Consider the following 15,729-nt stretch of genomic DNA (forward strand, 5'->3'; position numbering starts at 1 on the left):
TTATTATTAATATTAAATATTTTTTTATAAAAATGTTAGTTTTTAATCATCACTAAGTATAGGTTATTTAGTTTCATGTAATAATGTTTGAGAAAATATTCTAAAAATATAATATTAAATTACTTATTGAATTTATTCAATAATATAATACTAAATAAGTAGTGTAATTCATAATTTATATGACATTATTAAAATAATTACATTATTTATGCCATCAATATTTACTCTATTTATTTTAATGCTCATTGACTTATTGCATAAAATAATTACATTATTTATGCCATCAATATTTACTCTATTTATTTTAATGCTCATTGACTTATTGCATAATTGTCAATAGTATTTAGTCATATATTATTTTATGTGTACTATTATTTTAATTATTTTATTATAATTTAAAAAAAATATTAATAATAATTTAATTGGTTACTATTATTAATTACATATAATTATTTTAATATATTATTATTAAATAATTAAGTGTTATAATATAATTAATAATTATAATTATTTAGGAAGGTGAGGAGGTGCATAATTACTAAGTGGTTATATTTATTTAATGAATAAATAATTGGAGATAATGATATAGTTAGAAATTTATTAAAATTTGTGAGGGTAAAAAAGGAAACTAAAAGTTTTAATACTCCAATCCTCTTTTTATAGTAGTATATATACTTCACTCTCTAATTCTTGGTGATTATTTTTTATTTTAACAGGCTTTCCAAGTAACCATTTAACGAGTTTTGGGCCAATGAATCCCAACCCAATTGGGCTTAGGTCATTAGGTATAGAGATACTCATTGGCCTTAATTACTCAGTCAACTTAGGCTTTATAAGATAAAAGCACCTTGAATTTAAGAGTTTTTTTGTGCCTATTTTTCACACTCTTCTTATATAAGGTTAGTTTTATATATATATATATATATATATATATATATATATATATAAAGAATTTTATTTGGAGTTATCATAAAAGGTGAATTTGAGTATATCACTAACTAGGAATTAGAAAATTTAAAATCTATCAATTAGATCAATTATTACTTAACTCTATTGATTTGGCAAGTGACAATATTTTTAATTTTTTTTATATTTTTTTATTATTATATATATATATTTTAAAAATAATGTCAAAATGCAACAAAATAATAAAATAAAAGAGGAAAATATATACTTCCCACCCCTACACCTAAATTTTGCATTGTCCTCAATGCAAATTCGTTGATGCACAAAGTAAAGCAGATTATAATTGAAGAACTTATATTTGTTCGGTCGACAATGATGATAAGGATCTGCAATTACTGTTAGTAAGAGGATGAAGAAATCAAATAAGAGAGAAAAATTATAATTATTTTTTTTATTTTATTTTTAATTTTTTATATTTTTTATTATTTTTTATTTTTTTTACAGATAATGAGGTTCATGAAGAACCAACACCTCTTCCTCTCCGAGCATAGAAAATTCTAAAAATGGTTTTAGACGTTGACCATTTATTTTAAAAATGTTATCATTTTTAGGATTTTCTATCTCGACAGCCCCATACGAAAAAACTTATTTGACAAAAAAATGGACCTGTCCATCTTGATCTCAATTTTCTAGAAAAAAATGCAATTTTGAATTGTACAATAAAACTTTTTATCCTGGAGAGAAATTTTTTCATAAAATTAATTTGTCATAAAAATCTTGGTTTTTTCTTTATAGATTTTTAAGTTTATGTATGTATCATTTCGAATTTCTTCCAACTCATTTATTTGGAGCAATCCGTTCTTACCTGCCGAGTCTGAGTCAAAATTTAACTGTTTTATTGCCCACATTGCTCGATGCTCCAACTCCACTGGTAGGTGGTAAGCTTTCCCAAACACTAGTCTGTATGGTGACATCCCCAAATTGGCCTTGAAAGCTGTTCTATATGCCCACAGAGCATCACATAGTTTTACAGACCAATCTTTCCTGTTATGATTAACTGTTTTTTCTAAGATTTGTTTGATCTGCCTATTTGTGACCTCTACTTGTCCACTAGTTTGGGGATGATAAGGAGTTGACAATTTGTGTGTCATTGAATAATTTCTCATCAAAGGCTCAAAAGAACGATTACAGAAATGTGTACCGTTATCAGTGATGATCGCTCGAGGTACTCCAAATCGTGCAAAAATTTTCTCTTTCAAAAACTTGACAACGACCTTATTGTCAGTAGTTTTGCAAGCTACCGCCTCAACCCATTTTGACATGTATTCAACGGCTATTAGAATGTAAACATTTCCAAAGGAATTTGGAAATGGTCTCATAAAATCGATACCCTACAGATCAAAAAGTTCAACAGATAAGATGGGTTGTAAGGGCATCATATGTCTTCTAGTGACCTTCCCTAAAAGCTAATAGCGGTTACAAGTTTTGCAAAGTACATATGAATCATTGAAAAGAGTGGGCCAGTATAGCCAGATTGGAGAATTTTTTTAGCTGTTTTTCTTGGGCCAAAGTGGCCCCCACATGCTTACTCATGAAAAAAGGAAAGAACACTCCTGGTTTCTTCAGTGGGAACACACCTCCTAAAGATCTGACCAGGACAGTATTTGAATAAATATGTATCATCCCAGTAAAAGTATTTTACTTGGGAGAGAAAACGGGATCTATCCTGTTTGGACCAATGAGAAGTATCATCCCAGTAAAAGTATTTTACTTGGGAGAGAAAACGGGATCTATCCTGTTTGGACCAATGAGAAGAGATCTGGTTCATGACTATATAGTTCACAATGTCGACGAACCATGGAACAGATTGGATTTCTAGGAGTTGTCCATCTGGAAAATGTTCGTTGATCGGGACGGTTGATGTTGGTCCATTTGGGAGTCGTAAGAGGTGACCTGCTACGGGGTTCTCTATTTCTCTTCTATCAAGAATTTGAATGTCAAACTCTTGAAGTAGGAGTATCCATCTAATGAGCTGTGCTTTAGCATCCTTTTTGGTCAAAAGATACTTTAGTGCGGCATGATCTGTGAAAACTTTGATTTAGGAACCGTTGAGGTAGGACCTGAATTTTTCTAAGGCAAAGACTACAGCAAAAAACTCTTTTTCTGTGACAGAGTAATTTTGCTAGGCATCATTCAGAGTCCTACTGGCGTATTAGATCACATACGGTTTTCTATCAAACCGTTGTCCTAAAACAACACCAATCGCAGAATCAGATGCATCACACATCAGTTCGAAGGGTAAGGTCCAGTCCGATGCATGAATGATAGGAGCTGTGGTCAGCTCCTTTTTTAGATATTCAAAAGCTTTGAGACAGTCGGGAGAGAAGACAAATGATGTATCATTGGCTAGGAGATTGGTCAAGGGTCTAGCAATTTTAGTGAAATCCTTGATGAAACGTTGGTAAAAACTAGCATGGCCAAGAAATGATCTGACATCTTTGACAGTTTTAGGAGGAGGGAGATTGGAAATGAGATCTACCTTAGCTTTGTCCACTTCGATTCCCCTATTGGAAACTATATGTCCTATGATAATGCCTTGTTTGACCATGAAATGATATTTCTCCCAATTGAGAGTTAGATTTTTCTCCCTACATCGTTCTAGGACCAGTTTAAGATGATGCAAACATTGGGAAAATGTGTCACCAAAAATGGAAAACTCATCCATGAAAATTTTGAGGAATCTCTTTACCAAGTCAGAAAAAATACTGATCGTGCAGCGTTGGAATGTGGCTGGTGCGTTACACAGGCCAAAAGGTATGTGTCGGTATACGAATGTTCCATACGGGCAAGTGAAGGTTGTTTTCTCCAGATCTTTTGGAACGATAGTGATTTGATTGTAACCTAAATATCCATCCAGGAAACAATAGAACTCATGTCCTGTTAAGCGCTCTAACATTTGGTCAATGAATGGAAGAGGGAAGTGATCTTTTCGAGTGGCTAAGTTGAGTTTTCGGTAGTCAATGCAGACTCGCCATCTAGTTTGGATCCGAGTGAGAATCAGCTCATTAGCCTCATTTTGGATCACGGTGATCCCAGATTTCTTTGGAACAACTTAGACCAGACTCACCCATGAACTATCAGAAATAGGATAAATGATCCCATGATCGAGACATTTCAGAATGTCTTTCCTAACAGCTTCTTTCATCACTGGGTTTAACCGACGTTGAGGATCTCTAATAGGTTTCGCATCATCTATCAAATGGATTCGGTGTTGAACAATGGTTGGACTAATCCCTTTGATATCAGCCATGGTCCATCCAATGGCTTCCCTATTCTCTCTTAAAACATCTAAGAGAGCTTCCTTTTGACCGGTAGTCAAATCAGAAGAAATGATAACTGGTAAAGACTCATTCTCCCCTAAGTAGGCATACTCTAGATTTTTAGGTAGATGTTTGAGCTCTAACTTAGGGGGTTCCTCGACAGATGGGAGAAGTTGGACTCGGGGTTCTATCTCCAAAGGTTCTCATTGCCAGCCAACAGTAGAAACATGATTGACCAGCAGATCTAACTCTAGTTCGTCATCAGAAGACTCCACAAACATTAAGTCAGATGCATTTGAATCTGACTCACACTCTCCCTCTTGTTGCTCACTGGATATTCCCTGGATGAAATTCACTTCCATGGGTTGATCAGATGGATCACTAGGTTGCCTTCCTAAGTTGAAAATATTAAGGTCAACAGTCATGTTCCCAAAACATAGTTTTATTTGACCTGTTCTACAATTGATCAAAGCATTTGAGGTGGTTAAGAACGATCTTTCTATAATGACGGGGATTTGGCTTTTGAGATTAGAAACGGGCTACATTTTCAAGATAATAAAATCAACAGGGAAAATGAACTCTCCAACTTTGATCAGAACATCCTCTACCTCTTCTTTGGGAATTTTTACATATCTATCAGCTAACTGTAGAGTGCATCTTGTTGGTTTAAGTTCTCCTATACCTAACTGTTGATAGACTGAATAAGGAAGGAGGTTGACGCTGGGTTCCAAGTCTAGAAGTGTCTTATCAATGTGAGTGTTACCTATGACGCATAGAATTGTGGGACAACCAGGGTCCTTGTATTTTAATAGCATGGGTTTTGAAAAAAAATTCACTAAGGTTGGCAGCTAAAAAAACTTTCTTGGGGACATTGGTGGTTATTTTCTTAGTGCATAAGTCCTTCAATAACTTTGCATAAGAGGGGATTTGTTCGATTGCATCTAGGAGAGGGATGTTGATCTTGACCTGTTTAAATATATCTAGAATTTTCTCAATCTGCGGGGAGTTTTTTCTAGGTTTAAGTCTAACTAGAAAGGGGGCAATGGGCCTATACCTATCTAGATCAGGCACAATCTCATGATCAGCATTTTGTTCATCGGAAGGAATTGTTTCATCGGAAGGAGTGTGTTGGATGGGAGAAGGGGTTTGATTCGGTGGCGTTCTAACCTGATTGTCTATTTGCTTCCCTGATCTTAGTGTGCGAATTTCATTCACATGACCTAGATGGGTTGAACTGGATCCATTGTCTTTAGGGTTTGCAACAGGTTGACTTGGGAATTTTCCTTTTTCTCTCTCACTCACGGCAGTAGCTAGTTGGCCAAGTTGGGTTTCTAACCAGGCTTTGGCTTGAGTGTTCGAGTTGAGTACTTGGCCGGTGGTTTGCATGAAGGAATTTTGAGTGGTGGATGACTCGGACAACATGTTAGTAGTTTGTGTAGAAGCTTTGATCATAGCTTCTAAACCCCTTTCTAAGAAACTCAGACGTTTGTCATGATCAGAATTTTAAGGATTTATAGGCTGGTGAGGATGAAGATGTTGGGTTGGAAAAACTGGGTTAGTTTGTTGAAAATTGTTTGGTGTGTTGAATGGAAGTGTATTTCCCCTAGGGCATTGTTGGTTCGACGTGGGAATGAAAGTTTGATTTCCGGGAGAATTTCCTTGGTTCCAAGCAAAGTTAGGATGATTTCTCCAACCTGTATTGTAGGTTAGAGAAAATGGATCATTTCAGGGACGCTGGAATGCAACGTTCATATGTTCTAATACATTGTTGTTTCCTAGGATAGGGCATTCATCTGTATCATGGGTAGGAGACTGTCAGTTATGACATCTCGGGACAGAAACATGATTGATTTGAGCTGGAGCTCGTTCCTTAATTTCTAAGGCATCTAACCTCCACAGAATCGTCACCATCTTCGCTTAAGAAGCAATGTTTGACTCCAAGGAAAGACCACTAGACTTAGATTAGGGAACTGATGAAACCCTATCATCACAGTGTTCCCACTGTATTGTTTTCTCGGATAAACTCTCTAGAAATTCCCAAGCTTCATCGGCATTTTTCCTCATAAAATCTCCCTGACACATCGATTCTAAAGATGTTTTTGAAGAATAGTCCAATCCTTCATATATGACTTGGCACAATCACCATTTTTCTAGACCATGATGAGGACATTGGATTAGAAGATCTTTGAATCGGTCGAAATATTTCCAGAATGGCTCTCCCGGGATAATTTTGATGTTTTGAATGATGTTCCTTAGCTTTACCGTTTTGTGAATGGGGAAAAATTTCTTAAGAAAAACGGTGATAAATTCATCCCAAGTTGAGATAAAATTTGTCGGTAAGCTGTACAGCTATTTTTTAGCTTTATCCTTAAGAGCAAATGGAATAAATCTAATCTTAATCGCATCTTCAGTTAATTCTCTAATTTTAATCATAATACACACTTCCTCAAATTCTGAAATAAAAATATATGCATCTTCTGTTTCATTTCCAAGGAATTTGGGAAGCATGTTTATGTAATACGGTCTAAGCTCGAAATTTACTCTATTTACTTTGGGGAGCCTTATGCAAGATGGAATTGCATTTCTGGTGGGATAACACATATCCTGAAGAACGGGTTGATTTGCCATTTCTTGGATTGGTTCAACACGGATTAAACGATGAGAATTATCCCTAACCCAAAATTACATACACCAAAACAACTTCTTTTTATAATATTTTTTTAAGAAAGAACGAAAATTAGTTATTTTTATGAGGAGAAAAGATAGAGAGAAAAAAATCCTAACTAAAACAAATCAAAGCAATCACTTTTCAATCACTCTAATTTTAGGGTTTAGCCTAACTCAACTAGACCAGCTCCTAATCAAAAAATCATATAGTGAAAAGATTAAAGTTTTACCTAAGTAGTTAGCCAGGTAAGGATAGTACTAGAGGGTGGTCAGAGATCAATTAAGTACCTCGTTCCTTACGGAGTGCTTTACGCAACCACTAAATATTGCCTTATGTAAAACCCCGAAAATTTTGAAAATATTATTATAAATGATAATAAATAAGTTTTATTATGATTTGTGATCATTCTGGGATGAATGAATTAGATTGGAATCGATTTGAGATCGATTCGTAGTTTCAGCCTCGGTATCCCGAGTCTACTGAAAACTGATACTATTTTACTTTTAGTAATTTTTCTATTAATCAGATGGGCACAAAATTTGTGCCATTGATTTTAGAATGTCAAGACCATGCTGTGATTAAAGTTTCGTTGCGTTTTGACAACGGAGACTGAAATACTATTTTAAGACGGTATCAAGTCTGTTAACATCTGTCGTATTTGTATTTTTAATAATTTTTATGTTGATCAGATAAATATGAGAATTATACTATTGATCGTAGAATGTTGAGATGGTCTTGTGGGTAAATTTTTATTGCTTTCTAAGAACGAAGTCTGAAATCCTATTTTTAAAATTATATATATATATATATTCTCTCTTTTTCCTATTTCACCTAACCCTGCCTAATTTCTACTATGCCAACAACCAAATTAATTTTTTATTAATTTAGAGGGTTATATAAGGTGGGGGGAGGAGAGCTCAGGAACGGAGAGCAAGAAAAGAAAGAGAAGGAGAGAGAACGAGAGAGAAAGAGAGAGAGAGAGAGAGAGAGAGGAAGAAAAGAAAGGGAAAGAAGAAGGAGATTTTGGCTTTTTGAAAAGCAGGAACAGATAGGGATTCTAATTTCAGAGATCAAAAAAGGCAAGTTCATCTCTTTCCAAACCCATCCCCAGTAAATTTTGATCTTGATGAATATACATGATATTGATGAAAATACATGATATTGATAAAAATTAATGAATATACATGATATTAAAGAAAAGACATGATATTGATGAAAATTGATGAATAGAATATAAGACCAAATTCCTAAAGACATGATATTGCTAGTTAGAACTATACGTACATGTCTACCGCTGGAAATACTGTTACTATTTTATATGTATGGTATCATTCATACATACGGTACTAATTGTTAGACCCTAGAGGGGGGTGATTAGGGTCTTATGCTAATCTAATTCTAATTAAAAGCTAATTAAAATTATATAGAACAATATGTTCTTGCAAGAGATAGATATGAACAATAAGAACAATAAGAATATGCATAAATAAAATATGAGACAATCAAAACACAAACACACGATATGTTTACGAGGTTCGGTCCCCACTACCTACGTCCCCGCTCCTCACCTCGAGGAGATATCCACTATCACAATCCGGTTTGGAAGCCGTAACTTCTACACACTCGGTTTACAAGTTCACCGAAAACTCTCACACTACACAATCACTCAACAATCACACTTTACACACTAAGTGTAAGAACCTAGCCTCTCCCTAGGTTCATCAATTGACGCCACTCCTATTGTATTTGACCCCGTCTCTCTCTCCTCACACTTCTCTCGGTGTACAAGTGTATTACAAGTGATTCTCACAAATAAAGGTTAAATACAATGATTTGTTCTCAATTAACAAGTGAGAACACAATGAAGCTCACACTCACTAAATCACACCCCACAACCCACAATATATAATATGGAAAAATCAAGCTCAATAAGTATGTGTGATAATAGTGAATCAAACTCAATAAATAACTCAATGAATATAGCTAATCAAATGAAAGTGAAGTAATAAGCTATATGGAAAGAGTTTAGAAAAAACTTCTCAATGAACAAGAGGAGCTGAAGAAAAATGGTCCCAATGGAATATAATAGCCTCTTCTTGTTGTAGAAAACTTTCTCTTGAAAACTGATTAACGAAACACCTCTTAAACAGCTCTTAAACGCGATTAATATCTTGTTAAACAACAAACTTGGATTTCTTAGTTCCTAGAGAAGAAGAGCAGCAATGGGGTATATATAGCACCCCAATACAACAGCTAAAAATAAGTAAAAGACCAAAAAGTCCATTTAAAAAACTAGCCGTTAGGCTCATACTGACAACTCGTCGGTCGACCGGTACGGTCGACCGATTAGTTCAAAAAACTAGAGAAATAAGGTTTTAAAGCTGGCGGTCGACCGACGTAAATTTCGGTCGACCGAATGGAAATTTTGGTCGACCGACGGAAATTCCGGTCGACCAGAAAAACTCTGGAAAGATTCTCAGAAACAGACTACCTGTCGGTCGACCGTACCGGTCGACCGTACCGGTCGACCGAAAACTGATATATGTAAATATCCAGGTTTTGGGTTTAGTTTGAAAATCCAGAAAAAATATCAAATCAAGTCCAAAAGTAATGAAACTTTGGGGAAAGTTTCTAAATGATAAAATAAACATGTTTAAAAAATAATTTTTTGGAAAATCAATTTTTGTTTGTGAAAACCACCCATTTTTGAAAGCTGCTTAGAAAACCTGTTTTTATATGAAGGTGAAAGTCAATATAGAACTTGAAAATATGTTTATATATGTTATGCATATATTCTATGTATACAAGAAAATATTAAAGAGCTGTAAGCATGAGAGAAAAGTTATTGTAACAACGTTTGATGAGAAATCATTTATATGATAGAAAACATCAAAAAAAAAAAATTGTGTTACGTGTACATATATTGAGCTTAGATATAATCATACAATATATGTAAGTAAACTAAACAATATACCTAGGTAAAATCCACTGTGTTGAAATACCTGAAAAGAGAACATAAACACAAAACACTAGAAAACTTATTAGTAATAAATTGTTTGTCAAATCATCATCAAAACTATAGGGTCAACAATCTCCCCCTTTTTGATGATGGCAAACAATTTATTCATGAATATAAAGTATAAACTGATAATCCACATATAAGCCAAAACAAGAATAAGTCATACATGACCATATATAAAAGAATCAATTTGTAAGCTATATGTGGTATTTTCCAAAACAAGAATAAGTCATACATGACCATATATAAAAGAATCAATTTGTAAGCTATATGTGGTATTTTTCTCCCCCTTTGACAACATCAAAAAAGGAAAAAAATGAAAGATAGGAGCAATGCTCCCCCTGCTTATAAGCATAGATAATAAACATAAAGAATTGTATGTCAAAAGCTCCCCCTGTCAAATAGACTAAGTGACATCTATTGAACAAATATACAGGAGCTAAACCAACAACTGTTCATCAAACATATGCATAAATAATACAAGTAACTCAATTTCTATAAACAAAACATGATTATTGTCTTAACCATGCATTGATCATAAAATGATAAACTAGCATAAACGTGCACAAATCATCAAATGAGCATCATAGATGTGCATAAATATACAAAACCTAAACAGTACTAAGAGCTTATGATAAGCAACTTATTTCCAACACACCAAAACATGAAAGTTGTTTCAACAATGCATTGATTCATAAAAGAAATAATCTAAACACAATAAGCCACAAAGTATCACATGAGTATTAGAAACAGCATAAAAACATAAGTTCACATGAGTCCACATAAGCATTTGATATCACATAAGCATTTGATATCAACCCATACATAAACGTTCACATGAATCCACACTAATAAGAGTTATTGCACTCAAACTAAAACAGAGTTATCAAGTTTTACAAACCAGAAGAGAACAACAAAAAAACAAATAAAACATCACATAAAAGAACTCAAATCAGGCATCACCACCACCATCATCATCACCACTGCCATCATCATTATCACCACTGCCATCATCATGACCACCACCATTAGAATCAGCAGAGTCCTCATCAGAATCAGACTAAGAATTTGAAGGGATCCCAAGAGACTGACGCTGATATGAAAGAATAGTCCTAACATCCTTCTGAATAGATGAGACTTGCTTCTGAATACCTGAGTATTGAGTCTCAAGGTGATCCAGACGGTCACAAATATCAGAAGTGGAAGAGGTAGAGGCTCTAGAACGGGAGCGAGAAGATGATGTATCAGAAGTGGAAGAGGTAGAGGCTCTAGAACGGGAGCGAGAAGATGATGAAGGAGTGGAGTCAATGGCCATCTGCATTCTAGACATGGAAACTTTATCGAAGAAATCTCTCTTAGATTCAATCTTGGGTTCATTTGTAAGGTCAACATTGAAGTGTTTGAAGATGAGGGTGAGAAAGGAGCCAAAAGGTAGAAACTTGGTATGTTTTGATGCCATGTTATTGACAAAGACAGTAGCCCAATCATTTTTGATTTTGGCAAAAATGGCATAAACAACATTAATTTTATCAGAAGCAAAGTGATCAAAACTACCGGTCTTAGGAATTAAGTTTTGAGCAATAATTTTTACAATGAGTTTGGCAATTGGATTAAGTGAATTGTTGTTCATAGGATAAGAAAAGCCGGGTTTGAACATCAAATGATTGACAGCAGGATCACTAAGCTCAATAGACTTGAGCTCAACATCACTTGTTGGGATTTCAAGAATCTCAGCAAGTTCGTTAGCAGAAAAGGTTATTGCAATGTTTTTAACAGAGGAGGAAATAGTTAAACTACCATCAGCAGAGGATGATGTGGACAGATTTGCATAAAATAGATAAACTAGAAAAGGATAGAAGGGAACTTTATATGCCTCATTTAGCAATCTATCTAACCCAACATTATGAAGAATAGACTGAGTGTCATACATGAAAAGTTCAGGATACTTGATATACCTAGTTGGGAGAATTTTCAGTTTACACAGTTCCCTGTATTTCCTAACAAGAGGTTTAAAAAGCATATAATCCTCATAATGTGAAGCTTTTACAGAGGAGGAACTAGATTTAGGTTTAGAACTCTTTTTGGGGGGCTTGGGAGGCATGATAAGTTAGGGTTTTGAAAGAAATAAAAGAAATTTTTTAATTTCCTGTAAACAAAAACAGATTTAGAGAAAATTAATAAATTGCCCCAAAATAGAGACCCTAGATGAGAATGTAAAACATAGGAGCTCTGAAATAAAAAGATAGAGGAAGAAATTACCCACAAAACTGATGACGAGAATAGCAGCGGTTGAAGCAAAAATAGGCGACCGAAAACTGAAACCCTAGGTTTGCAATTTCAGAATGAGAGGAAGAGGAAAGGTCGGGTGTTTTGAGAGAGGGAGCAGCGGCTAGGATTGATCCAAGAATTGGATTAATGGTGATAAACAAGTCGGGTTCAAAACAGGTAACCAAAAACAAAACCGAAACCCGATAAAAAAATTAAGTGCTGCAGGAAATTCAATTCGGTCGACTGACGCGGTCGACCGGAACGATTATAGAAAGATCGTCGGTCGACTGGGTCGGTCGACCGAGGGAAGGTAAAAGGGCAGGTAAAAAGAAAAAAAGGTTTTTGAGATAATTTTTTAATATAAACCTTTTGGAAATTTGTTTTACAACCTACTAAAAGATTTATAAGATGATTTTATCTATTAAAAAAATATAGAAATAATTTGTTTTAACAAAAGGAATATAATTTGTCATTAAAGTAAAAAAAAATCAATTATTCAATAAAACAAATCAAACCATCAAAAACAAAAGAAATACTATAAAAGTCTTTTTGGTACCCAAATCATTTCGGTACCACTAGAACTTGGGACATGACCCCTATCATTTAAATCCAAGGTCCTAGGGTTATGAACCTGTTTGGGCGTGTTTTGTGCACCAATACGGTCAAAGCAAAAATTGTAAACGTGACCCATACGATTGCAATTTGTGCAATGTAGAGGTTTGAATGGTTTACGTTGACCGAAATAGAATGCACGTGGTTCATTTGCAAAAATAGATTTTCCTTTGTAATTATTTTGCAAACGAGAATTTCTTTTTAAATCGAAACAAAACATGGCCAAATGACCAACACGACCACAATAATCACATTTATACACATAAGCATGTTTATGATTTACACTATGTGTGTGTACATGAGTATGTGATGATGAAGCTTGATGGGATGCACAATCATGCATAGGCTTGTCAATTTTTGGTGCATTATCCCACAATATATAATATGGAAATATCAAGCTCAATAAGTGTGTGTGATAATAGTGAATCAAACTCAATAAATAACTCAATGAATATAGCTAATCAAATGAAAGTGAAATAATAAGCTATATGGAAAGAGTTTAGAAAAAAATTCTCAATGAACAAGAGGAGCTGAAGAAAAATGGTCCCAATGGAATATAAGAGCCTCTTCTTGTTGTAGAAAACTTTCTCTTGAAAACTGATTAACAGTCCATAAGCTTTTTATTATTAGCAATACAAGTATTTAGTGTTGAATCTAAGGTAGATATTCTTTTTCTTATTTGATTCAACTCATCATTGTGCATACAAGTATTACTACTAGAAGTAGGATAAACAAGATTACTCATCATAGATTTTAATTTATCTACTTCTAACATAGCATCAGGTAGAAAACTTTCTCTTGAAAACTGATTAACGAAACACCTCTTAAACAGCTCTTAAACGCGATTAATATTTTGTTAAACAACAAACTTGGATTTCTTAGTTCCTAGAGAAGAAGAGCAGCAATGGGGTATATATAGCACCCCAATACAACAGCTAGAAATAAGTAAAAGACCAAAAAGTCCATTTAAAAAACTAGTCGTTAGGCTCATACTGACAACTCGTCGGTCGACCGGTACGGTCGACCGATTAGTTCAAAAAACTAGAGAAACAAGGTTTTAAAGCTGGCGGTCGACCGACGTAAATTTCGGTCGACCGAATGGAAATTTTGGTCGACCGACGTTATCGCATACCTCACTAGGGTTATCACCTAGTGGTAATGTACATGGGGATGAGGCTTCCTTAGGACTTAAAGCAAGATTTTCCAATGCTTGTTGAATAGCCTCTAATTTCCCTTCATGTGCTTCAATAAATTTCCATAAAGCGTGAGCACTATCAACCGACGTAAATTTCGGTCGACCGAATGGAAATTTTGGTCGACCGACGGAAATTCCGGTCGACCGGAAAAACTCTGGAAAGATTCTCAGAAACAGACTACCTGTCGGTCGACCGTACCGGTCGACCGAAAACTGATATATGTAAATATCCAGGTTTTGGGGTTAGTTTGAAAATCCAGAAAAAATATCAAATCAAGTCCAAAAGTAATGAAACTTTGGGGAAAGTTTCTAAATGATAAAATAAACATGTTTAAAAAAGAATTTTTGGAAAATCAATTTTTGTTTGTGAAAACCACCCATTTTTGAAAACTGCTTAGAAAACCTGTTTTTATATGAAGGTGAAAGTCAATATAGAACTTGAAAATATGTTTATATATGTTATGCATATATTCTATGTATACAAGAAAATATTAAAGAGCTGTAAGCATGAGAGAAAAGTTATTGTAACAACGTTTGAGGAGAAATCATTTATATGATAGAAAATATCAAAAAATTGTGTTACGTGTACATATATTGAGCTTAGATATAATCATACAATATATGTAAGTAAACTATATCCATATAGATGAAATGCAAGAAGCACAATGTAATTAAAATTAGATTAGCACAAATGCAATAACTTGAATCTTTAACTCAAGGCGGTTAGTCCTTAAATCAAAGAGCACCAAGCTCTAATACCAATTGTTAGACCCTGGAGGGGGGGTGATTAGGGTCTTATGCTAATCTAATTCCAATTAAAAGCTAATTAAAATTATATAGAACAATATGTTCTTGCAAGAGATAGATATGAACAATAAGAACAATAAGAATATGCACAAATAAAATATGAGACAAGCAAAACACAAACACACGATATGTTTACGAGGTTCGGTCCCCACGACCTACGTCCCCGCTCCTCACCTCGAGGAGATATCCACTATCACAATCCGGTTTGGAAGCCGGAACTTCTACACACTCGGTTTACAAGTTCACCGAAAACTCTCACACTACACAATCACTCAACAATCACACTTTACACACTAAGTGTAGGAACCTAGCCCGTGTCCTCCTCCTCAAGTGCTCGATTACAACCTCTCCCTAGGTTCGTCAATCGATGTCACTCCTATTGGATTTGACCCCGTCTCTCTCTCCTCACACTTCTCTCGGTGTACAAGTGTATTACAAGTGATTCTCACAAATAAAGGTTAAATACAATGATTTGTTCTCAATTAACAAGTGAGAACACAATGAAGCTCACACTCACTAAATCACACCCCACAACCCACAATATATAATATGGAAATATCAAGCTCAATAAGTGTGTGTGATAATAGTGAATCAAACTCAATAAATAACTCAATGAATATAGCTAATCAAATGAAAGTGAAATAATAAGCTATATGGAAAGAGTTTAGAAAAACTCTCAATGAACAAGAGGAGCTGAAGAAAAATGGTCCCAATGGAATATAAGAGCCTCTTCTTGTTGTAGAAAACTTTCTCTTGAAAACTGATTAACGAAACACCTCTTAAACAGCTCTTAAACGTGATTAATATCTTGCTAAACAGTAAACTTGGATTTCTTGATTGATAGAGAAGAAGAGCAGCAATAGGGTATATATAGCACCCAATACAACAGCTAGAAATAGGTGAAAGACCAAAAAGCCCATTTGAAAAACTAGCC

The sequence above is a fragment of the Asparagus officinalis genome, chromosome 5 (genome assembly GCF_001876935.1).
Source record: "Asparagus officinalis chromosome 5, Aspof.V1, whole genome shotgun sequence".
Classification (NCBI taxonomy): Eukaryota; Viridiplantae; Streptophyta; class Magnoliopsida; order Asparagales; family Asparagaceae; genus Asparagus; species Asparagus officinalis.